Genomic DNA, 27,474 nt, shown 5'->3' with positions numbered 1-27,474 from the left:
GTGCCCTGGCACAGATTTTGCTTAGCCTCAGGAGATTCAAGTTACCCCTCTAGACATATTCTTAGTTTTACACGGCTATTAACCCCTTAACAAAATGTGACTGATCGTACCTACAAGATCATTGTGACGGATATGACACTGTAGCCACGAGATCAGTGGCAGGAGCACGGCTGTTATATGCAGCCCTGCTCCTGCAGCAATTGCCAGGATTGGGGGAAACTAAACCTACCAGTTTAACCTCTCAGATGCCATGGTGAATAGCGACCACAGCATTTAAGGTGTTTAAGGAGGCTCTGCGCCGCGCCGTTGGGTTTCAAGCCTGCCACGGGTCTACAAAAAAAGCCCCAACTTACAAAGAAATAAAAAATAAACCAGTTTTTATTGCGCAAAACTGCTAAGGTTAAAAAAATATATATTATTTTGTATCATCTTATTCGGACCGACCCGTAGAATAAAAGCGTACTTACTATTTTTACCGCACGGTAAACCGTGTGAAAAAATCTGCAAAGTACAATTTTTTTTTTTTTTGCATTACCCAAAAATAAATAAATGCTACTCAAATGGAGGAGGTGTTTCACATCAGCATTGTCTTTCCGTTCAGGGGTTCCGTAGAAGTTTTCCGGCACCATTGAGATGAATGGTTATGAAAACAGAAGCTAAGGTTCGTTTGCCTTTCAGTTGAGGAGTTCCCCCAACAAACCGCTGACTGAACCCCTCAATGGAAACAGCGCTGATGTGAACAGGCCCTGATCTGTACCTCAAACAGTGTCATTGAAAACTACAACTTGTTCCCCCAAAAAAAAAAAAAAAGAAGGACTGGTCCTTAAGAGGTTAAAATAGCCACAGCACCCAGACTCCTTAAGTGAGCACAGAAAATCACAGAACCACAGTGGTTCTAGTTTTGCGGCCATAATACGAACACTAAATATGGCTGCCTACTAAACTTGTACCTGTCAAATGACTGGACATCAGGGACGCAAGGCTACATGACTATGGCAATGACCTCATTTATGCAACTTTCCTTTTCTCCCCATAAGACACATCAAATCTCACTATTCGTACTTTACATAACACTGGCAATATGTGAATCAATTCAAGCCTTTGGGCCAAGGCATCTTAATGGGTAACTAAAAGTTCAAACTTGTGACAAGTCCGAAGTTTTGATTGGTGGGGGTCAGAGCACTGGGACCCCCACCAATCGTAAAAACGAAGCGGCAGAAGCGCTCGTGTAAGCACAGAGCCACTTTGTTTGTTCAACTTTTTCCGGAAAGCTGATGCAGCGGTGTACGGGGTCATAGACTTTCTATTGAGCCCATACACTGCTACATCAATTTCCGGAAAAAGCTGAACAGAAACAAAGGCTTAGCGTGCACACGAGAGCTTCTGCCGCTTCGTTTTAGTGCTTAATGGGGGTCTCTGTGCTAGGACCACCACCGATCAAAACATCTGACATGTCACTACGACATCTAAGAAGTTTGTTTAACGTTTAGTTACCCTTTCAAGCATTCTCTAGCACAGTCCCTAGCCATCAGAATTCAGGGACTTTCCTCTAGAAATGACTTGGCCAATGACAGGTATAATGTTTAGTGCAAGTGGGCCCACAAAAGGTGATCAGAATGTGCGCCAAGAACCTCACATTTATAGATCTAAAATGAAAAAAAAAATAAAAAATTATATATATATATATATATACGCACACACACACGCACAGAGTATATGTTAGCACTCGCAGAGTGTATCTGCATCCTTGTATTTATTTGCATGGCATTTACAGAATATTAGCAGCTGCCCATTTATTTCACTTGGTTACCATGTGCAGACTGTCTTTTGTATACCCTGTGGATAAGCCAGAAATGCTCTAGATGAAAAATATCCCTTTAAAATCATCACCCATTCTAACAAACATCTTGCATTTTACTATAGATCTAAAATATGCAGATATTCCTCAAACAGTAGCGCCAGCACAGTAATATCAACAAAACCGAACACCAAACAAAATTACTAGTAAACCTATGCCATTCAAATAGCAGCGACTAGTAAATAATCCGCGAGTTCACAATATAATGCCAATTGAAATGTGCCAGGCACAGTGCACTTTTAGTACATTTACCTTCATAGTCCTACACTTACATTAGAGTATCCAGTACCAGAAAGTACCCATTTTCCTGTGCCAATATCTACAGAGACCAATGCCTGCCAGGGAAAGCGATCCACGATTGATCTCTTCTATTAGGGCAGATACGTGGCGTTCTGTGCCAGGTATCAAGGCCCCATACACACGACCTTATATTTCATCCGTAATTATGGACCGTAATTACGAACCCATTAATTTCTATTGGCCACAGACACCTTTCAGTATTTTTACGGATGGGTGTCCGTGCTGAAAAAAAATTATAGAACCGGTCCTATTCTTGTAGAAGCCTATTGGCGCTTCCGTAAATATGGACGGCTACGGATGTGCATATGTAGACCGTACGTATTTATGTAAGCGTTGCTATGCAACATGTTGGTGACAGTTTGCAGCCTCCCTTTTTTTTACGGATCTGTATATATGGATCAAATAAGGATGCACTATGGACCATATTTACGGACACCCTTCCGTATATACGGATAGATGAAAATACGGTCGCGTGCATGGGGCCCAAGGTCTAACGGAATCCTGGAGATTCATTGGTCGTTGACGAGCCACATAAAAGGTCTTAAAACCATAACTAGCTCCAAAGCCATCAAGTAATACAGTATAATAGCAAAACGTAGCATTTTAATTCCTCTTCATTAATATATGCTGCGGCTTATAAATGTTGGTTTCCATTGGAAACAGACAGGTTTTTTTTTTTATGTATCGTCCTTTGTTGGACGTGCGACCTAATCCTGTTCCACTTCTAGGACATCCATATACCCCGATGGGACAATCATGTGGTAGTGTAGTTTAGTCATTGTCACTCTCCAGATGCAGCGCCGGTTGCCTAGCAGCAGCCCAAACAGCAAAGCTTAAAAATTATTAATCAAGAAATGGTGTCAAATGTCCCATTCTACTACGAATGGTGATCCATTCTATACATGATCTCTGTGTTAACTAAAGTTGAGGAAAACGATGTAGTACAAAAAAAAACACTATAAATACGATTAAACTTCATATGGAATACCTGGCTATAAATATTAACAGATACTTAAAAGTGCAACTAAACTTTCAACAAATTTCTGATAGCCGATGTAGCGGTGTATTGGCTCATAGACTTTCTGTTGAGTCCGTATACGGTTACATCGGCTTGCCGAGAAATGGCGATCAGAAACCAAGCGGCTCAGTACTCGCCTGAGCGCTTCTGCCGCTTTGTTTTAGCAATCGGTGGGGGTCTCCGTGCTCAGACCCCAGCAATCAAAACTTCACGTCACGGATATGTGAGAAGTTTGTTGAAAGTTTAGTTACCCTTTAAACTGGGTAAGGTGGGGAGTGAGTACACTCGCTAATAAATATTACGGACATCCGTCGTGCTGAGAGATTTTCATAGATTTTTATAGCGCTGGCGAGGAACGGGAAGTCTAGTTGCACAGCCTTCTTTGAGGACGACACGACTAGTCATGTAACCGGCCCCACTATAATCTATGTACAAGCAGTAACTACTGCTAGTACATGGAGAACAGGGGGGCCGGTCACATGACAAAGAGTCGTGTTATCATGAAGAAAGACTGTGCAACTAGACTTCCCGTCCCTCGCCAGCGCTATAAAAATCCAAGTCAGTGCGACGGAGGACCGGAATGTATATTAGCAGTGTTCTCACATACTGCAGAGAGTACACAAATTTTTTTTGGCCCACACATAACCCCTTTAATTGTGGTAGATAAGAGAAATAGCCATCATCGTACCTGCAACAATGAACCAGACTGAAAAGCTAAAGCAACAATGCTTTTCTGTACAATTACCAGACTCTCCTACACTAGTTCTCAGTAGACATGACATTCCAATGAAAAATCAATATGCCTGTCGCTCAGATGTAAGAAAAGAAAATTGTAATGAAAAAAATTGATCCTATTGATCCGATGACATATTGGAGATATCTTCCCAATTCAGTCTGCGAGTTCAGTGAACCTACTGCCAGACATCTCTTATCTACCAAATTTCACACTCTCCTTGCTCCAAGCGTCACATCCAACACAACGGGTTATTTTCTACTACATACACTGATGCACAACAGATCATTTTAAGCCTAGTAGGTCAAGACATAAAAATAGTCCTATGGTAAACTTCCAGTGAAGAACAGCTCTCATTAGCTGGAAGTACACAATATATTAATATGAAGCCCGCTGGAATAGTAGTGGGTACTTTTGGCTGACCCTCCAACTATATGCCAGTCGTTTTCCCATCTATGGAAACTAGAACATTAAGTGAATGTCACCATTTTAACGTAGTTTGTTCAGGGCCAACATTTTGTGCCGATTTCGGAATAGATTTTTAAAGCGGTCACACAGTTTTTCTTCTACAGAGCAACAGATCTGCATAGAGAGATAAAATACAACATTCTAGCTCCCTGCATACCGTGCTAAAAGAGGGTTAGCCAGGTTTTTAAAATCGATGGCCTATTCTTAGGATAGGCCATCAATATTAAATTGGTGGCGGTACAACGCCGGGCACCAACACAGATCAGCTGTTTGAATTGGCCACGGCGCCGCAGCCTCTTCATTGTTTTCAAGGTTCTCGATCATACTTGCACACAGTTGTGTAGTGGCTGTGCAAGGTATTGCACCACTGTCCCTATGGAAAAAAATAGGGGTTTTTTAACTTTTACATTTTTTTACATTACAAAAATCTTACATTTTATTTATGGTTATTTTAGTCCCTCCTAAGGGACTTTAACAAGCAGTTACAATACACTGCAATATTTAGGTACTGCAGTTCAGTGCATTTTTAATCCTTACAATCTACTAAGCCGTGCTTCTGGCAGGGCTTAAAGGGTTATTCCCACATCAGACATTTATGGCATATCCAGAGGACCCCCATCTTGCCTGGCGAGGCAGCCGCCTTTTGCCAGTTCCAGACGGAGACTATGTGGAGAGGTGGAAACGCTTGCGCGCGGCTCCCTCCATTTTGTACAATGGGAGTTACAAGTAACAAGTGTTTTTGTAACTGCAGGCATGGGAAGTGCCATGGGTAGCAAAATGTTACTACAACATGCTAACTTTGTCATTGCCAAACTAGAGGAGTTCTTAAGTTGTATGATTAAACCTCTAGCATTCTTCTATTACATTGAGGATTTGCTAATAATCTGAACAGGCTCTGAAGAGGATTTGTCAATTTTCAATAAAAACTTCAAGTTCCATCCAACGATGAGATTCGTTCAACTACTCAATCTCAGATACGCTTCCTGTACATGACCAGAGACCTAAAAAAATAAATATCATACACACGTCAGTCTACCACAGACCTACAGGCTGTGCTGCATTTCAAAGATGGAACAGCTTCCATCCAAGACCCATAAAAGCCACCATCCACATACAGGCTCCGCGGTACATTCGGATTTGTTCAAACAGTGAAAACACCGGTTGTCACTGAGAAACACCTTGTTACAACACGGATACCACCCACTGGATATTCATGAACATTTCCACAAGGATTCCAATAAGAAGCCTCTTTGATTACTAACAGAAGATAGAGATTATCAGGACGCCCATTAGTGGTCACATAAACCCCCCATATGAGTATCCCGAAGAAAATTGCTGCTGATCTCCAACACCGATTTCGCAAAGACAATAGCCTGAAAAAAATATCTCCAGATTTAACTCTCCTTTTATACAGGCAGCGAATATGATGAATTTTCTTGTTAGAACTGCCCTCATCACCATCACAGACTGGAACTTTCCCTTGTAATCGTAAACATTTAAATGCACGAATGAAGGAATTTATATCGGTGAGACTAAGCAGAAACAACAATCCAGGATATATCTACACAGACACAATAAGGAAGAAACAGAATACACCTGTGGGCAGGGATGCACCGTCCATGAGGCGAGATGAGCATCTTGCCTCTGGCAGCCTGCTGCCTCACTGGGGGGGTGGGGGGGCGGAGGCGGCGCGACTAAAACCAGCTGCCGCCCCCTCCTGCACTATAATTATCAGCGCCTTTCAACAACGCAAGCGGCGCGATGACATAGTTGAAAGGCGCTGATTCATTACAAGAGGACAGAGCGGGAACAGGGTCAGATGAGTATGTAGATTTTTTCTGTTAAAAATGTGAGGGGCTATATGCGCGCTTCCCTGCTCTACTAGCCACACGTGCAGTATGATCTTTCTGCTCGACGTTCTAATCGGCACTGTTGCGCATTTGCAGAATAAAGAACGTCGAGCAGAAAGATCGTACTGCGCATGCGCCGAGTGAAAAACAGGGACGCACGCGTTACAGATAGTAGCGGGCATAAACGCGCCGATTACACTGCCTGGCCCCTGTCAATCAATGTAAGAAGGGAGAGGGGGTTGAACTGGGGAGTGAAGTAAGAGCATTTAGGTGCAATGGTAACGCCATCATTATGCTAATGAGCATTTAGGTGCAAACGTAATAAAACTTATTTCTCTACAAAAGGAGGCAGTAAGCGGAAAATGAAAATAAATGCTAGAAACAGGTTAGTCTCCTCTACAATACCCTGTTACTAGTTTAACTCTGGCATTCTGGTGACAGACTCCCTTTAAAGAACGAGAGTTTGAATTCCCAGACTTTCCGCTCTCTAAGTCTGGGGCTTTAAATGAGTAAGTAGAAAGGGTTTCAAGGAAAGAATTCCAAGGTATATTCCAAGGAAAGATCCAAAAGGAAAAAATTTGGATTGTCCTCTGGTGCTGCTATTATTCCACATTGGCTTATAATAAAGCTTTTTGCCGGTTGATTAGTTTAAAGTGGTTTATTGTGCATAAACAGCAATGCATTTCAAAGCCGGTCCAGCTTCTTCATCAGGCAAAACACAAAACAAACACCATATTGGTGTTATGGTCAAGCGTCCACAAACGTTTTAGCCAGATATTGTAGAGAAGATTTTGCTCATGTCTTATTTGAAGCTCTATGCCGGGATGAGGATTTCTGAAGAACCAGCAGTGCTTAAAGGGGTTTTCACATGAAACATTTATGACATATCCACAGGATATGTCAAATATCAGAAAGATGCGCGTCCCACCTATCGCTAGAACGGGCCACATAAATCCCATTCTAGCTTGGTCTGATCTCGCCGACTACCGGCCACTTCCTGGTTATATGGTCAGGAGTTACGAAAACAGCGTAGCTTGCTGAGGTGGGACCCGCATCTGACATTTAGGACATATCTCATGGGGAAAACCCCTTTAATACTGACAGACAACCAAAATAAAAAGGTCCTTACATTACAAAAATATTTATTTCAAAAGTAATTATTTGAAAAGCCAATAGATGGTATTCTCACGTTATTTCATTTAGAGATCATATTCTAATTTCCCTAAATGACCATTATGGGAAAATGGACTGAAAAACAAAAAATTTAAATTCTAAAAAGGAGACATGAAAACAAGCTTGTGGAAAAAGGTTTCTGGAAATATCAGATAATTTAGCACTCTGCCAGATTCCATCATCACTACAGCCAGATTGAGGTACTCCATATTTTGTTGCAGTAAAAATAAAAAAATTTAATTAAAAAAAGATTTCAAATAATTAATGTTATGGCAACAAAATGCTAATGTAGGTTTGCTTATTGGCCAGTAAATAGGCAGCTGGTGTAGTCATGAACCTATTCCAACGAGGCAGATGCTAGGTTCTAACACTATGCGGACTGTTGGTGGTAGGGAACAATACAAACCATACAACATAAAACATTTAATGGCACAGACAGGTGCACAGTAAAGCCACATAGTAAGCGAAAGATCACAGACACACTGCATCACAGCAGATGGAAACTCATTGGCTCACAGGTTTTTTTGTTTTTTCCCCCAATTAAAAAAATTGTGGAAATTACTTCGCGATTAGAAGTTTGTCAGATTAGGACGAACATTTGTAAAAAAAACAAAAAAAAAAACCTAGTCTTTCGCTTTGACACAAGTTCCAAAAAATAATCTGTTCTATTCTGAATAAATATGACAAATGGTCAAGGATGGACTTGGGTTGAATAATAAACAAAAAGACATATACCAATAGTGGCATAATGGAAATAAAAGCTTCTAGTGCTCTATAATAGGGATATGACATTCAGTAAGCTAAGTGACTTTCTTATTCTTGCCAGGAAACAATCTAAGAAATTATAGCACAGCTTAACTGGAGCATTTAGTATGACTGATCGTATTTTTTATTTTATTTTTGTAGTAGAGTTAGGCCTCATTCACATGGCCGTGCCTGTACAAAATGTTTGGGAGTACAGCCCGTAAAGAAAAAAATTTAAAATCGAAAAGTAGGACGTGCTCCATATTTCCCGTCACGGTTCTACGGCACGGACACCTATCCGTTGCGGTACGGAAAGGTGTCCGCGACTATTAGAACTGGGTGGGTCCGTAATTGAGGAATTATGGAGTTTTTTTTACGGTCGTGTGCATGGGACCTAAGGAATCAGTAAGAGTACGAAAATTGTATTTATATAGAAGTTCTGCTGTAGAATGCATTTTTCTTAATAGAACAGCAAAATTAGCTCAAAGTTTCTTTGCCACCAGCTCATTTCACAAAAAGTTCTGTTTTCACACAAAAGATACAGGTCATTAAAGTAGATATGCCAGTGTCAGATGAGTGGGCCCCCACCAATCTCAAGTAGGAGGGTACCCAGTCCAAGTCACTGGTGAAGCAGATGCACACTCAGAAACTACCAAGTGTTATAGGCTTTTTCCATAATTTACAATGACGAGTGACAGCGCAAGCCTGCGTGCCCATCCTTATTTTCGGATCAATGTGGGTCTTAGTTTATGGTAATTAGAACAAATTAAAGAAGTACTTCTAGGGAGTCATCCCGGAACCTCTTTAATAAAAATAGAATCAGATGTACCATGTTTAGTGCAGTTTCCAATATTTCAAATGTGGTTCCGCCTGCACCACTCACGTTACGTGTAGACATACCCTTGTAATGAACTAGATAGCAAAGTTGCGCTCATTAAATGGCCTCTTAATTTTCTGATCTTTGGTATGCAAAATTATCTTCTCCTTTCTGTGACCTCTCAGCCAATTAGCAGAACGGAGATTGGTCACATCACACTTCACTGCGTAAGTTTAATGTGCACATTCCATTATAGACAGAAGCGATTGTGCAATGCCGGATGTCATACGATGGTCCAAAGTGGTGAGCAATGGACCAGTCTGAAATATTTGGGTCCATTGGGGTTCTGTAATTTTATTGGCAAAAACAGCAATACATTTTTTATTTTTTTTTGAAGCGCCATTAATTCCAGTTTGCTTTACATATGAAAAAAAAGTTTAAAAGTACATAACATGACAAAAATAGTTCAACAAACAGGAGATGAGATTCAAGTGTACCTCCACTTTCAGTTAAAAACGATTAAAGTGCAGGCGTGTGTACTAGAATTATTCAGTCACTGTGGTGGTAATGTGTATACGTGGTTGTGAAGGGATTATTCAGTAACAGTATGGTGGTATTATTTAGTCACCACATGGTGGTAATATGTGGCGGTACTATTTGGCCGTTATACTGTATTAGAAGTAACGTTAGTCTAGGTATACTGGGTTTTGTTCAGTAACAATAGGATGGTAATATGTATGGTTATTGTACTTGCTCCCTGTATAGTGGTATTATATTATTTAGAGGTATACAATCATACATAGATTAATGCTTTGTAGAGGCAAATTATCTGTAGGCCTCAAAGTGCTGATTTTTTTCCTATTATAAAGCATATCTATGGTCATTGCACTGCTGAATTGCTGTATTTAAGCATGTCATGTGATATAAAAGGTGTTTTTTTTATTTTTTGGGGGGCAAAACATACTGTACATAATGTGTGAACATAATGATCTGGTAAAAATCCAACTTACCCGACTCTTCATTCTCTGGACATCTGCCATCAGGGGATAGTTGGGACACCCCATACACATTAGATGGTCAAACGGTTATGCCGAAAATTTATTTTAACACCCTGCATAACCCCTTTAATAAGGGCTGAAAATTAAACAAACAAAAAAAGCAATACCTTTCCTTGCCCTCAGCGATCCAGCGCGGATGCTCTGGTGGCACTCCCAATGGTTATTCACATGCATGTAGCATGTGACCGTTAAAGCCAATCAGAGGGCTCAGCAGTCATATTGCATTTCTGGCATCGGGCTGGGAAGAAGATTCTCCACCACTGAGCACTCTGATTGGCTGCCGCGGTTACATGCAATGTGCATGTAAACTACCACTGTGAGTGCTGCTAGAGGAAGGATAGGCAAGTAATGCTTTTTTGGTTTATTTAATTTACAGCCCCCAATAAAAAAAAACAAAAAAAACCCCCACATCTCAGATAACCCCTTCATTATACCACCACGGGCCTGCGAGGGCTTAATCTACAAGGGAATGGGAGGTAGTCAGTAGGCAAGGGTAGAAGCTGTCCATATGGTAGTGTAGTGGCAACAATGTTCTTGTAGGCTGTAAGCTGTTAAGAGGTGGGCCTGGCTGCTTTTGAATGTTTAGATGGTGGGCAATAGTCTGATGTGTTGGGGTAACAGGTTCCAGAGTATGGGGATACACGAGGGAAAACTTTATTTTTGACTTTTTTCAGGCAAATTTTTGTTACGTGCAAATTTTATATGAATGCAGAAAAATCAATTACCATAAATAACGTGTTACACTTGAGTTGACGTAATTCTGGGACTACAGCACATAATATACTCAAATCTTTCCCTTTTTATTACAACATTACCATTATTTTTATTAATTGTTTTATGATCATTGAGATTTTATCATTACATACATATGAGTTGTGAGTAGGGCTAATTTTCCCTATCGTTCTGTAAAGGTATTGTCTCGTGATTGACAGCCCCACTCCCGTGGCTACAGATGGGATTGAAGAAAAAAAACAAAAAAAAAAAAGAAGATTAAAACCCTTCAGACACCATCAGTTATTGCAACGCCATCCACGGACAAGGGGGGCTTTAACCTTTATTTAGCATTCCCGGCAACATGATCACTTGGGTTGATGGGGACATAAGGTGTGCCATAACAGATACCAAATGCATACTATGCAAAGGCATAATGTACTACAGAAGATATGCCTTCTGTAGGAGATTAGTAAAGGTTCTGCTTTTTTTCCTTTTTACCAAAAACAGCCCCACTGTTGTCCATAGGTGGTGTCTAGTATTACAACTCTGACCCATTCATAGGACCGGGTGAGGATTATCCAACAGATGTCAATCACCTGCACAATCACTAGGGGGTACATGTACTTGCCAATGCAGGAACTACCTCTTACTGTGGATGTTATTTTGAAAAAAATGGGATTTTAATGAGTACCGAAGAGAGAATCGGAAAGTCATGCACCACTACTTTCCGCCTGTAAATCGGCATAACACATGGTATCAGTTTTGCCCATGTACCTTTAAGTAATCTAAAATCTACAATACAACAAATTGCAGCGTAAAGAATATTTTAGTCATTCTGGAAAAAAGTGAAGAAAAAAAAAAGCGTTGATTGCTTGCATTGCTTTATTCTACAATCAGTTTTAAAGATCTAGATTCATTCTTTATTCTCCGACTCGCCAAAGAATAGCCGGGTAATTAATAGATATGCAATTGTGTCCCTTCTTTATAATGTATGACAATCCACGCACAAGTGACTATAGCAATTGTATTAATCAGCCATTTGTATCATAAGCCATGTCACTGACCTAATCACACAGAACAATCCCCAGCTGCAAATCTCCATAATACGCAAGCTCAACAATAAGGAATTTTCCTCTTCCCTCAAGAGATAAACAGAACAAAATGGTTTCTGTCGACAGTATTCTCCATTGCATACTTAATGCTGAGAGCATTCAAGAAACTGTCTGTTTGAAATTAGAATTCCGTTTTAGCCAACCCAATGGACTGGAAAATACCGAAACCACATAATTGGTGGATTTTGAGGGAGATGGATAGGGTAGAAAATGGTTACAAATGCAATTACTAGTAAAGTCCTAGTCTGAGACTAATTTATATCCCTGGGGAAGTCTTTGTAAATTACACTGGTTAGAGAACACCTCGAGGAGTTTTGCGATATCACAACATTTCACAGATTATAGGAGTGAGCTTGGCATCATGCAGAAGCGGTGCCACAAAGGAATGAATATAATAAATTAGGAACCTGGAGCGCTTATACAATATTACAGCGCTGAGGAACAAAAATAATGATTCTTCATAATTATAATGAACCTTTTTCAGCAAAAATTATTCAATTAAAACGGCACATAAGGACTCTAATTACATTTTCTATTACTATTATTTTAGATTAGCCTATGTAAAACAAAAATACATGCATTTCTGTATGAACATGTCGTTTTGTAAAAGAGTTTAATGGTGGTCTTACAAAAAGGAAAATTTTGAATTACACAAAAAAAAAACAAAAAAACGTTCCCTATTGAAAGATGTAGGACAAAAAACAATATCAAATCTGGTAGGATGTGATCATTGTTAGATCGGCAGGGTCCGACTCAGCCGTTTCCTTACCTCTCACAGACTTGTATAAAATGTGGGCCACGCATATGCTCAGCCACTGCTCTATTCGACTGCAATGGACGTCCACAGGAGGAATGGGGGATGAAGGTGCACAGTTTTAAACAGTCTATGGGGATCCCAGAAGTCAGACCCTACCAATCTGTCACCTATACGCAGAATAACTAAAATGATGGACATGATTAGTAGGAAAATCCCTTTAAGAAAAAATGCAACAAAGGCTCGATAATCCAGTGTGGAAATTCACAACGTTCTCTTGTTTTCGATGAAACATCTGTCTGCTTGTTATTGTAGGTGTAAAATTCTGCAAAAAAGAAAAACGTTACACATTCCCGGCCTAGGAAAGTTTTTAAACCAGGGATCATGTTATAGACTTACACCTCCACCATATGCTCACGTGGTAGATTTTGTTGGAGAGTTCTGCGACTGTTCCATACTGTATATCACAATAGAGTTTATTAAAAAAAAAAAAAAACACATGCATGTGATGCAGAAACAATCCCATTCAGAAGTATGGATGAGAGTGTTTGTCACACACATTTCTACAACAAATATGATGTATGTGAACATAACCTCGAAGCCCAGGAACGGATTGATAATAGTGGTCGCTGATACAACCGCTGTCATCGACCTAACAGCAATTACAGACACGAATATACATGTTATTGGCAAAAATTATAAATTCATCATCTGGTAATGTAATCAAATGTTGTTCAATATATTCATACCTGTAGTATGTTAGAAGATAAATGGTAGATTATGCCTCTAATGGAACAATTCATGTTTACACATTCCAATGTCAGAAAGTCCATTTATGTCAGTCTAAACTTTTTTCCCCAAAGGAGCTACAAAGCATTTTAATCTAGTTGTTCATTTGCTTCACCTACTGTATATACACAAGAGATTTTAGCATTAGAATCAGACCCATTTTCTGCTTTTGTAAATGGGCCTTTTCACCCGGGTGACAATAAAGTAGATGCCAGACTGAGAATTTGTAATTTTTTGCTGCATTTTAAAATTGTAAAAAAAAATATTTTTGTTTTGTTTTTTAATCTTGTGATTAACTGTACCAGCGTTTTTTCAGGTCTTTTTGAAGTTTTATTGAGAAGTCTATGGAGATATAAACACCTGTACAGACCAATGCATCTTCACTAAATTTTAAAACCGTATGGACACTGGTTTCATTTGACCCAAATTTTTTTTAATTAATTCATAGTGAGTTTGTATATACTGCTGTCACCCTAGTCCCATATCCCCTTCATTTAATTCTACGTACTTCAGTGGTCTGTGTCCTTCCATTACACTGATCATCATGTACAGGATATGCTTCAAAAGGCAATGCCGACATGAGCCCCCGCATAGGCTTATTGGTAGTGGCACATAGCAGAGGAGTAAGGTAACAGACAACACATTCTTCCAAAATTGAATTACCATGTTACATGTCCTGTATGGATTAAAAATGGCTTCTTAGCTGCCAGTGGAAATGCAGGAATTCCCACAATCCATTTATAGATTAAATTTTTTGATCAATTAAGTTTGCGCTCCCAACAAACATACTATGACCTGTTGTCAAAGAGTTCCCAGAATATTTGATCATATATCAAATGCAGTTTTAACCACATTAAAGGGAAACTCCAACAAAAGCATATGTGATGAGCACCTAAGACAGAATTGAGGAACCCAGACAATTACAATTTATCCACATATGATTACAGTCATCCAAAAATTCCAGCCAATTTTGTTGATGATTTGGCAGATACGGCCAGTTTAGCGCCAATCTGACTAACAAAAAGAAAATCTTCCCTAGTGCCCAGTGACCGGTAGGTACTTGGGCACGGTTGGTTATGACTGGATTTGAAGGGGTAAACTGATATTTTAGGAGTGTATATTTTGTTTGATGGTGCAAGCCTATGGTTGAGTCAATTTGCATATATTTAAAATATTTTATTAATAATTGATCGGCTAATATATGGATTAATAAAGATAATAAAGAAAGGCTATGGACAAAATATATATGTTTGTCTGTGCCTCATATTCATTGTGCAAATTTTTGTTGAAGTATATATGATTTATAATCCTATACACATAGGAGTCTGTCTCCCTTTGCCAATTACCATCAAAAAAATACTGGCAGTAAAAACAACACACACACACGAATGTACTTTTTGGTTTATTATAAAACAAAATCACACAAAGCCGATAACCTCACACACGATTTAGAATTGTAGGAATAAAGTTTAAAGACAACTAGTGAAAAAGACCTTTGCTGATGGTCTGGCTTCTCTACCCCATGGCCAGCCATTTTTCCACTGATGTGGGTGGGGGGGGGGGGGGGGGGGGGAAGAGAATTTAGCATTATTTTCTGGCCATTGATATAATGGGTGGTCATGTAATGCATGGATGTGCCAGGTCCATAAGAGCGGCAGCAGCTCTTACAGGGTGGCTCTCTGTTGTGGCACACAGATAAGGGTCGCCAATGGGGGACTCCCCTCTATGACAGCCAAATGCCCTAACAAGGCATATGGACAAGGGTTATTGTCATGACAACCCCTTTAACCCTTTGTTTTTTTTGCCATGGAGACAAATAATTTAAATCTGGAACCTTATAGTCTGCATCTAGGCGCTTTTCATGATCCTTTTAGCCCACATTATAATATACGTTCCCAGAGACAGACCGATATCTATCCATACACATACTTTTATAGTTTAATAAAAATGTAATTATTGTTAATATGTGAAAGACATTAGCAGCTTAATTCCAGATCTCTGAGGACTCTATTGAACACCCGCCGCCCAAACCTACCATATGGCATAATGATGGCTCTATAAGTGCTTAATGCTAAAGAGGACACACACAGCCTTGTCACCATGGTAACCTTTTTTTTTTGGCAGAGATAACTACCATAAATTACTGCAAGCTCGTTTTAGGAACATCTTAGTTATTTGCGGCAATAAGAACTATATGGGAAGAAGGGATTGTTATATAAACACATTAACCGACAGATGACTGACCACTATCTATAGTGATTATATAACTTCCAATCAGTCTATTTCACACATTTTTAAATCCGATATTAGACATTTTTATACATAACACATATCCAAAAAGGTTTGCAGCAAGATTTAGTTACTATTGCAGGCAGCCAAATCACAGGCTATAGAACCCAACGAATAACAGAACTATGAAGAACTATGATCCAAACCATTAAGCATAAAACCGTAAAAAACAGCAGAATTTTTTTTTAAATCAGCTATTACTTCGTGCTTGTATGTGTTATCCAACTGTACATTGTGAAAGCATTGTGTTCCCTGTATTCAGTTACAGTATGGGTTCCACATTGTAGCAGCTCACTGCTATTGTCTCCATAACACCTTTTTGTTCCCAAACCAGAAACTATAGGTCAGCCCTATGTTTTTTTACCGCTATATTAAAGGGAATCCCTGTGCAGAGGGGGTTTGGAGGCAGACAGAGGAGACCTGATGTGCCTCTTCACTGCATGTCTCCACGTACAGGCCGCCCTCCCCCACCCTCAAAAAAAAACAAAAAACACACCTTTTCAAACCCATACACACCAATTTTGAGACGTATTGTGTGACAAGGTGACCACACTAAAGCAGAGACAGAATGGCAGGTCTTTCTCTATTAAAGTCTTTGAGAGTTATGCAAACATGCAAGCTAGCTTACTCCGCTATGGTGGTAATTTATTAGAGCTAGGGTTACATACTGGAGAATAGGACTTTACAATTGTGTAGTAGACAGAGCACAGAAGTGTCTTAATACTTTTCTTGCTCCACTCATTGTTATTCCAAAGAAATTAAAGTTTTCTGATGCATTTTTGCTTTCTGTAATTGCATTTTCTAGGCAAGTCAGATAACCTGACACTAGTCTAGCCCCCGGAGGTTACCAGATTGATTAAAAAAAAGGTCGAACACAATTCAATTTTCATAATCCATTGGTGTTTTTCCCACTTTCTTCTGGTGCTAGCTATTAGCACAAGAGGTCTTGTTCCTTGACGGCCCCTTCTGAGTCTTATTTACAGGAGTCCTCTTTATTGCTTCATAATTGCGACAAAAACGACATTGGTTCCTCTAAAATAGATTACGAAAGCAGCGTAAAAAAAAAAAAAAAGAAAGTGGGGGGAAAAAAACCCCCTCATTAAAATACATCCTAAGGAGTCATCCACATGGGTCAGATTTGATGTGATTAATTCTGCACAAATCCTCACAAATCTTTCTATTTGCGGAAAAAACATACTCCCCTTACCAAGACCATGGGTGTCTTGTGGGGACACTTCCCTGGTACCCAGCCAGACTACCTGGCTACAGCAATGACTATGCTATTCCATCCCATGGAGTCCAGTAAAAAAAAAAAAAAAATGGTTTATGTAAAATGGATATACTTTTTCACATGATAGCATGTGGGTGGCGAATGCTACTGTATGGCTTCAGTCACAGATATCCATTAAATATATACATCACTGTTTTTCATGACGTATCCATTGAATGGATGCCTATGGCTGACAGGTGTTAAACAGATGCCTTCCAATGGCATTCCTAACCTATAGTCTATAATGGTATATGTTTAACGTATACGTCATGAAAAGGATCATGCAAGTTTATGATGTATATGTTAAGCCGATACCATTATAGCCTATGGCTGAGAGATGCCACTGTTAGGCATCAGTCACAGCCTAAAAATCAACAAAAAGGATTTTAGGGAAGAGCTCTAAATACAGATATGTAGCCCAATCGGAATGATGCAAGCTTCCAGTCTTGTAAGATTCTAAATTCTCCCACCATGCTGGAAACAAGCACAATTAAATCTCTAAAAGACCACCTCTACACCAAATTCCTTGAGATTTTTAGTTCAATTACATGCTATGCACACCGGCCATCTTCTTTGAGAGGACCTCCCCTCTAGTAAACAGTTGTAAAATTACTTTAATCTGGCACTCGATGACACTGCACTCCCTAAGGCTGGCCATACGATCTTTCCGCCGACAGCTATTCCACCCGACTCCCCCATACACATGCACCCTCAATAAGGAGTAAAGCCGCTCCCATACTTCTGTCAGCGACTTCTTATCTTTGAAACGAGAGAGAGAGTTTGGAGATCATCACACACTTTAGAGGTTTGCCCGGTCCCGCCGAAATCTGCAGGTTCGACTGACATACAACTAATGGATATGTCCAAACACAACAAGAAAGGACATATTTACTACAAAAAGCAAAAGGACATACTCACTTGATACAAGGGCAGGTTCAAACACCACTTCCCAACAGGATGCAGACAACCCTATATAAGGAGAGATCCCACAGATGCAAAATACTGATAAACCGTCACTCTCACACCTGCTATTCATGAGTGGGTGGCTGCTTAGTTTGATCATGGCTCACAGATATGGCTTATATAAAGGGTGCCAGTCACACTGTTGCCTGTAGTGCACTATGCTGGCTTACAGCCTGTTACGCCCATAGTATTCCATCAGGCGGGCTTGCTCAGCACATACCAGGTGCGCCACACTAGGGTATGGTCACACGGCAGCGTCCAATACGCCTGAAATTACGGAGCGGTTTTCAGGCGAAAACAGCTCCTGAATTTCAGACGTAATTGCTCGTACTCGCGTTTTTCGTGGCGTCAATTACGGACGTAATTGGAGCGGTTTTTCAATGGAGTCAATGAAAAACTGCTCCAATTACGTCTCAAGAAAGGACATGCACTTCTTTGACGCGGACGCTTGTGTGCACAGAACATCGTAACCCCATTGATTTCAATGGGCAGATGTTTGCTGGCGGTTTAGAGCCGTATTTTCGGACGTAAAACACGCGAATTACGTCCGTAAATAGGGCGTGTGAACATACCCTAAGCACTAAAACTATTCTCTCCAAGCATTACAAGGCCTGGCTGCATCCTGAAAAAAATTAATGATAAACAAGAGTTCTAGTCTAGGGACTCGCAAGTCCTCACTGACCCCCAGCGATGAGAACCGGGGACTTAAACACCGGTCCATTAAATTCTATAGAGCTGGTGGAGACAGCGGCTCCGGAAGTCCCATAGAAATTGAGCACTGGCCGAGCAAGCGCACCAGTGCTCCAGTCTCAGAACAGTTTTGGAGGACTTTCGGTCCCCGGTTATCACTGGGGGTCCCAGCCATCATACATGTATCCCCTATCCTGTGGGTAGGAGAGAGATGGGTTTTGTAGGAAACCCCCTTTGAAATGGTTGGATTTACATGCGACAGATTTTGTTGCAGAAATTTCTGTAGCTGAAAATCAGACGAATGGAGTGGATTTTCAGTTGCAGAAGTTTCTGCAACAAAATCTGCCGCGTGTTAACCCACCCTAAAGCAACCCTTTGTAAACCTGTAATTGGACGGTTTAAATCGAAAATCTCAGAAATGGTCAGCGTCTTGTTTCTCAGGTTCCATATTATCTATCCTATTAACTTTATTATGTTGTAAATGCTGAACCATTAAGGGGTTTTCCCAGATACATCATAAATGTCACAGATGCGCATCCCACCACTGGGACCCGCACCCATCGCTAGAACGGGGCCCCCTTAACCCCTTTTACATCTGAGTTGTGGCTGAAATAGTGTCATTTCTGACCAGGTTGGGAAAACCGCCTTTAAAGCCATGGTTAAAGCGAAGTTCGAGAATAAATAATGCAATTAAAACATTCACTTGCAGTAAAAGCTGCGATATAAAAATGCAGCAATAAGGACCTGGCATGCAGACATCAGAAGGTGGTATGGATCATTGATACGAATTATGCACATGCCGGATTTACTATACATAATCAAATATTAATGCAATGTTTGAGAAGGTAAACAACATTAAACATTGCATCAATGGCAATTTATTCTTTATTAGATTAACAGATTAGTAGATATGATTTAATCCATTTCAAACAAAGTTTTGTGTTACTCATTTATATTATTGATCTATTGCCCATTAGATAATGTTGGCTCTACATACATGTTCACATGCAAATGTGGGTGTATTGATTTATCCCGAAGAATAACATACTGAATATTTATGATTTAAAGATGCCTATTTAGACAATTTACTCTAATCTCTACCAGCTCATGCACTTGGCCATATTATTGCTCTGCTTTGTACAGAGCCAGAAAACAACTGCCATAGAGGTGAATGAGTATGGTTGCATTATGGAGGCATTAGACTGGGTGGGGAGGCTGTAGGTGGGCATTAGACTTGGTGGGCTGAACGGAGTGTATATGGGCAGGATTAGCAAGGTGGCTTAATGAGAAAAAAAAAATTTGACGTTGCACCAGAGGAGTTGTCCCTCTTTACAATACTTGAAAGTTGGGTGGTGTGTGTAGGGGGCTTTTCTCCCCTAGAATCAGTGCATAGTACAGAGTCATACTGGACTCCTTGTGTCGCCATACTTGCTCTCTATCGGGTGCATGATGGCTAAGGCGGGATTCACACGACCGGGTCGTTCCCGAGCCCGAGTGTCGGCCGGTAAAATCGGCCATTTTGCTCGGCCGGTTTGCATTAAGTTTTGCATCCGTCCCGGGCCGGGCAGATCCGGACAGTGACATCAGCGGCAACTCCTGAAGGGGAATCCCCATGTGTTCGGGGATTCCGCTTCAGGAGTTTCCCCTGATGTCACTGCCCAGATATGGACAGAGACATCAAGTGCTCTGTCCAGGAGCGGAATCCCCGAAAACTCGGGGATTCCGCTCCTTCAAGGAGCTGAAGTGTGGCTAGCACATAGCAGAGCGGGGAGATACCTCCCTGCTCTGCTATAGTGGCGTCGCTACAGTAGTAGCAGCCGCAGCAGCAGCAGCTGCTAGCGGCGCCATCGAAGGTGTCGCCGGGCCAGGGTGCTTTTAACAAGCAGGGGAAGGGAGCCAGCGCAGCGCTCCCTTCCACCTGCTGTACACCCCGGCCCTGCCACACAGTGTACAGCGATGCCATTCGTCAGAATGGCATCAACTCCTCCTCCTCACATGCACTCTGCGCTGTGAGGAGGAGGAGATAGAGCGCAAGCTCCGGAAAACCCGGCCATCACTCGGGACACATCCCGGTGATGGCCGTGTATTACCCGGCCCCATAGACTTCTATGGGAGCCGGGCGGCCAGGTACCCGGGCGAAGATAGAGCATGTCCTATTTTTTGACGGCCGGTTTTCCCGGCCGTCAAAAAATCGGTCGTGTGAATAGCCCCGTTAGGAGTCTATTATTCCTAATGCAGCCGGGCGCCGGCCGATTTATGAACGGCCGGCACCCGGCCGGGAAACCCTGCCGTGTGAATGAGGCCTAAGGGTGTATTTACAATAGTGAGCGTTATTTCCACTCTAATGTATCATCTGCAGTAACCTTATCAGCAATATAGTAAACTAGATGTTAAAAACACTTCATTGACTGGAAAAAAAAACAAAAAAAAAAGCCTCCATGTAAAGAGAGTAAGGCTGGGTTCACACAGTTTTTTTTGCAGGCGGAAAACCTGCCTCAAAATTCCGTTTGGAATTTTGAGGCAGATTTTGCTCTGTCTGCAAGCCGATTTTCACTGGGTTTTTCGCCCGCGACCAATGAGCGCCGTGGGCAAAAAATGCAGTGAAATACGCTTTCTCTGCCTCCCATTGAGGTCAATGGGATGTCAGAGGCGTAAACACCCGAAGATAGGGCATGTCCCTTTTTCCTGTGAGACTTTTTATTTTATATAGGTAGATATTATAGGTCATTTTATTCTTATATGTACATATTTAATCAGGTAGTTCTCCTTTAACACCTCTCTACATGGTTGGCTACTATACTACTAGTAAAAAAGAAAAAAAAAAAAGAAAAATTGGCCCAATATGGTGGCAATCAAAATAAGCTAAAATCAGAAGAGAGTCTTCCTTCCCAATTGACATAAAAAAAAATAAAAAAAAAATAAATCGTTCTGTCAATGATTCCACTGTTCATGAAAACCAAACCGTGTGCTAGTTACAGAATCAATTAAATCAACACTGGGAAATCGTGCAAGCGAGGAAGAGATGGTGGGTCAAAAGAAACCTAAATTAACTCTCAACTCAACAAACATAATACAACCAAAGATATTTTCAGCATATGAAGCAGAACATAAGACTTTATGTACAAAGGAAACTAAATTGCAAAGGTTGATTGTGATGCTTTGCACAACATTAAAAAAACAAAACAAAAAACACACAAACACTAGATCAAAGCATAGAATATACTATTTGTAGCAGCATAAAAAAAAATATATATAAAAAAGGGGTCGGATTATGAAACGGGTATTTTTGTGCCCTATTTGCCTAATATAGCATTTATAACCCAGCAATAATCTTACATGATTATCAGCGTAGCACAGGTGCCTTTTATCCGAAGTAGCTGCCAAATCTAGTTACTGTTGAGGTAGATCGATACAAAGGCAGACGGAGCCTTAGGGGGACATGTCGTCTTGTGGACGTAGAGGGCACAAGCTGCAGTGGGAGTTCGAACTATACATTTATACGCACACATTTCAATCTAAACTCTGCTGAATAGAGCATTTTGAATGCAGAAAAGGTGGTGAATGAGGTTAATGGGCATCTACAGTGTCATATCTGCACGAGCCACTATTTGCATAGCTCAGTTAATAATACTGAATGTTCAGTATTATTTGTTTGCGATATACACATTTACCTAGTTATGGTAACACACTGAAATATGAGCCTGGTTACATTGCATTGAATATTAAAATACTCCAAAGTTAATGATTTGCCAATATGAATAGCTAACCGCTCCAATTCAATGATAATTCAGTCAGTGCAGAATATTGAAATTCAATGAATACAGACAGAAAGTCATTCTTCTGCACAAACTCATTTATTAACATACATTAGGTGTGCTGGTGGTCTCATTTCACTCGATATTACACCCATCATCGTAATACATTGCACATCACATAGAATGACTGCAGATATGGGCTTTAAAATGAATGCAGCAAAAAGCAAAAATCAGATCCTAAGTAGATATTCTAGAAATGAGATCTAAGGTCGGTTTCATTTATTTACATCATAACAGAATTTCAGATTCAGCAGATTGATAATGCCACATGCTCGGCCTCTCGTTTCCAGCCGCATTTCAATAGAAACACATGAAATAGTTTTACAAGCAATGTCTCAGCATCTTCATAATGAAATAAAAGCGAGATTTTCCTTTCACGTCATCACTTCTTTAGTACTGCAGATTCATGAAAAGAGGTTTCTCTGATCTTCCGTCGTTCGAGCAGAGCTGCAGCGGTGTATTAGTAATTGTCCCGCTTCTGATCGCACAGGCACACTTACGGTGTCTGTGCAATCAGCATGACGTGTATGCTCGTCATGTTGCAAGTTCCAGCTGTTCATGACTAGCAGACATCACATGTTCAGCCTACCTGGCCCTATGGGAAAAAGTAATTGCCCCCTTAGATATTAATATCAACCAGTTAAGCAAATTCTATTGACAATTGGGTTAAATTTCACTAGCCACAACCAGGCATGATACTGCCAGACCTGTTGAATCTAAAACATCACTTAAATAGAATCCATGAAGCAGGCTAGGTGGTCTCAAAAAGATTCAAATACAGATGCCAAACAAAGTCATTGAAATCTACCAATCTGGAAAGTGTTACAAAGCCATTGCTAAGGCTCTGGGACTCCAGTGAACCACAGCGAGAGCCATTATCCACCAATGTAGAAAACATGGAACGGTGGTGAGCCTTGCCACCTCTGAATGGCTCAAAAGAAACCAAATTGAGGTTTTGGAGTGACAGAGTCAAAGTCCAGACTTGAATTCCATTAAAATGCTTTGGCAAGACCTTAAAACTGGCAGTTTATGCTCGAAAACCCACCAACGTAGCTGAATTAGAACAATCCTGTGCACACACACACACACACACACACACATCTATACGAGACCTTTTTCTCTCTAGATATATCTCGAAGTGAAATTGTGGTGTATTTTTTACATGCTTGCCGACTGACAGATCAGACAGACTAGCACTCTTCAAAATCAGTGGAGGGTGGTAATACATTGGAGGAACTAAAAGCATGAGGAACACTGGATGGCAGACCTTGGCCTGTACCTACCACCGCATGAGCTAATTTTTCTAAATGTAAAGTGCACATCTGTCTTTTTAATATAAACCAGCTGACATGGCAGCCGCTTGGCACACTTGTAAATCACGGATTTGTAAGTGTATGCTGGCCCAGTTACCGTAGGTCTCAGTGGAAGGAACCCCACAATTATAATGCTATGGCATATGCTAGATGGGAATATCCCATTGTTAGTTTATTTACAAGGTTTCCTTCTTTAATAAGGCCAACACCGTGCTTCCCTGATATAGAGTGTCCCCCACCCTAATCCACTCCTCCCTCCCAGAAACAATTTGCTTGCCTTGGATTAGTGGGAGGTGGGAAGGCATGTGTGGGCAGCGTAGATGGGCGTGAACTCTCCTTCTCCCTTGCCTGGCGGTACTGTAGGCATGAAGGACACATTAGCATTACTTCAACACTGCAGGCAAAACCATCTGCTGAACTGAACGGAAAAATAAATAAAAAAATAAAAAAATGTTCACAATCAACTCCGCATCTAATGATAGATCACAATAAATGGGTTGCCAGACCAGAATACAGTCTTATAAGCTGGCACCAATCATGCCCCATTGATGCTGGATTCATTTTTTTTATTACTGTATTCGTTTTCCTCACATTGGAAATAAAAGGGCAAATGCAGGGGGGAGGGGGGGTCACAATGTCAAACAAAAATATAAAAAAAACACAAAAAAAAACAAAAAACTGCTTTACAGAACCAGACCACTCCAGGAGAAAGATTGACACAATGTGCAATAGGGTGGTATGGCAGATTGCTTCATGTGGCACAGCCTAAAATCCCTAGACATGCGTTATTAATATTGGTTTCTTTATTATCTAGGCCTGTCCATATTCCTAAGTGTGCGGTAATGTGTTATGAAGACTGGAATGTATCTGCTCCACAAGTAACCATGTACAAGGTTAATCTCTAACAATGCATTAAATATTGAAACAACCAAAAGCTATCCAAAAGTTTAAAATCTGGACATCCACCGGCAAAGAATTTGGTGGCTCCCACAAACCTCTCAACATAGACTACAGCATTTTCTCCAAAAACAGCACGTCTTCAAGGAAATTTCCCTTCTACTAAATAGTAAATTATTGCTATTCTATTACACAATTGTGTATCTTTAGATTTTTCTATTAAATCAAGTTTTATTGGATACTGAGAGAGCTCAAAACGTCACCATACCACATTTATACTTCTAGCAGCACAACTTACAGCAACAATATTCTTAATTGACAATAATTAATAAAAAATAATAATGTTAAAGAAATTCAATTTCTACTAAAAATGGCTTCAGTAGAACGGTCTTAAAAGGGCTAGTGTGCTTTAGACGATCCCTACTTGTCAAAAGACCCTTCTAACAAACTGAACACATGCTGGGGCCCCCAGCGATCAGATGTTATCTGTGCAAAAATCTGGAAAGAAGTGTTCAATTCCTCAGCAGCGCCACCGTTTCCTGTGTAATGCAGCACAGCAAACGAGAAACTCTACGTAAATAGCGCTCCACTCTGGCCCATGCATGAGAAAACCGAACAGGGGACTCCCCCCTTATTAACTTAGAATTCTCTAATACGGTATATGAAAATTAGGAGCTTTCAAAATTGGAGGCACATAGAAGGAACGCTAAAGAAATATATTACCAGAGCATACATGTTAAATTTATTTGAGCAAACCCACATATATTCATAAACTACTTAAAGAGGCTCTGTCACCAGATTTTGCAGCCCCTATCTGCTATTGCAGCAGATCGGCGCTGCAATGTAGATTACAGTAACGTTTTTATTTTTAAAAAACGAGCATTTTTGGCCAAGTTATGACCATTTTCGTATTTATGCAAATGAGGCTTGCAAAAGTACAACTGGGCGTGTTGAAAAGTAAAAGTACAACTGGGCGTGTATTATGTGCGTACATCGGGGCGTGTTTACTACTTTTACTAGCTGGGCGTTGTGCATAGAAGTATCATCCACTTCTCTTCAGAACGCCCAGCTTCTGGCAGTGCAGATCTGTGACGTCACTCACAGGTCCTGCATCGTGTCGGCACCAGAGGCTACAGTTGATTCTGCAGCAGCATCCGCATTTGCAGGTAAGTAGCTACATCGACTTACCTGCAAACGCCGATGCTGCTGCAGAATCATCTGTAGCCTCTGGTGCCGACACGATGCAGGACCTGTGAGTGACGTCACAGATCTGCACTGCCAGAAGCTGGGCGTTGTGAAGAGAAGTGGATGACACTTCTATACACAACGCCCAGCTAGTAAAAGTAGTAAAAACGCCCCGATGTACGCACATAATACACGCCCAGTTGTACTTTTACTTTTCAACGCGCCCAGTTGTACTTTTGCAAGCCTCATTTGCATAAATACGAAAATGGTCATAACTTGGCCAAAAATGCTCGTTTTTTAAAAATAAAAACGTTACTGTAATCTACATTGCAGCGCCTATCTGCTGCAATAGCAGATAGGGGCTGCAAAATCTGGTGACAGAGCCTCTTTAAAGTGTACCTAACTGTTCAAAATAAAAAGTCATGTGTACATGAGGAACACCACGATTTCTGGCCATTATAGCACTTGTATCCTGACGTGTGTGTTTGGTGTTTTTTTAGCAGTTTTTCCCTCTGCAAGCTCGCTCTACAGGGTGGGCCATTTATATGGATACACCTAAATAAAATGGGAATGGTTGGGGATATTAACCTCCTGTTTGTGGCACATTAGTATATGGGAGGGGGGAAACTTTTCAAGCTGGGTGTTGACCATTTTATTTAGGTGTATCCATATAAATGGCCCACCCTGTAGCTCAGAGTTGTCTGAGCTAGTGGGCGGAGCCTAACTGCTATCATGTCTATACACAGAAGAATCTTCCTCTCCTATCTGTGTGCTAACGAGATATATATATATATATATATATATATATAGCTATATAGATATATAGTCCAAATACAGATGAACACAGAACTCCAAGAAATCCGGAAAATCAGGCCATGTGCTCATCACCAGGGGATGAATCAATTCCCCACTTTAGATAGAGAAAAACATGGAATGCAGTAACGGCACCAGGACTTCAAGATAGATGAAAACAGGGTGGATTTATTCATCTCAAGACAGCGACGTTCAGGTTCGACAGGAAAAGGTTCTATGAGATATATCTATCTATCTATAGCGCTGCAGAAGCATGGAGGAGTATATACAGCACTAATGAGCAGTGTAGCTATGAATCCAGCACTGGGGTAATATATAATTACCACCAGAAGCCTGTTTTTCATCTCTGCCCCTGCACACTCTCCACTCTCCATAGACTTCTATGGGCAGCACGTCTTTGTCTCTTCTCCTGTTCCTTCCTCCCCCTTCCTTATAGACTTCTATAGGCTGGCAGTGAAGAGCCACCTCCACTTTCTTCAGTCAGTGTCCTCTGAGCTGTAACTAGAGACAGATTTTGCTTGACAACAGGGGGTGGATAGAAGATTACAGAAAGAATGACACCTAGTGGCAGTGGCTTCACAGAAAAGTTGCATGGATAAAACTATTTTAAACAGGTATACTATTAGACTAGCATAAAGGTGGTTTGAAAAGTTAGTCTATTTAACCTCTGCCTTTAGTTCCCATTACTACAAAATTATAAAGTTCAGAGACCTGAACCAGAGATTCACCTTTGCAGACGTTTACAACCCCCTTGTTGCTCATAATGTTGGCAATAATTTGCAATCTATTGTGGAAACTGGGTCACTGTAGTATTTTACTAAAGAGCAACTGAAAGAACATTACACTAAATG

General features: G+C 40.7%; 1 protein-coding gene across 2 annotated transcripts in view; it reads right to left on the bottom strand.

Annotated features, from left to right (window-relative positions):
- The window catches only part of PPP2R2B (protein phosphatase 2 regulatory subunit Bbeta), a 299,520-nt gene that overhangs the window by 130,215 nt on the left and 141,831 nt on the right, over positions 1–27,474 (bottom strand). The window lies entirely within an intron of this gene.

Source organism: Rhinoderma darwinii, chromosome 3 (genome assembly GCF_050947455.1).
Source record: "Rhinoderma darwinii isolate aRhiDar2 chromosome 3, aRhiDar2.hap1, whole genome shotgun sequence".
In the NCBI taxonomy this organism is placed as follows: Eukaryota; Metazoa; Chordata; class Amphibia; order Anura; family Rhinodermatidae; genus Rhinoderma; species Rhinoderma darwinii.
This window is presented reverse-complemented; position numbering and strand designations above follow the sequence as displayed.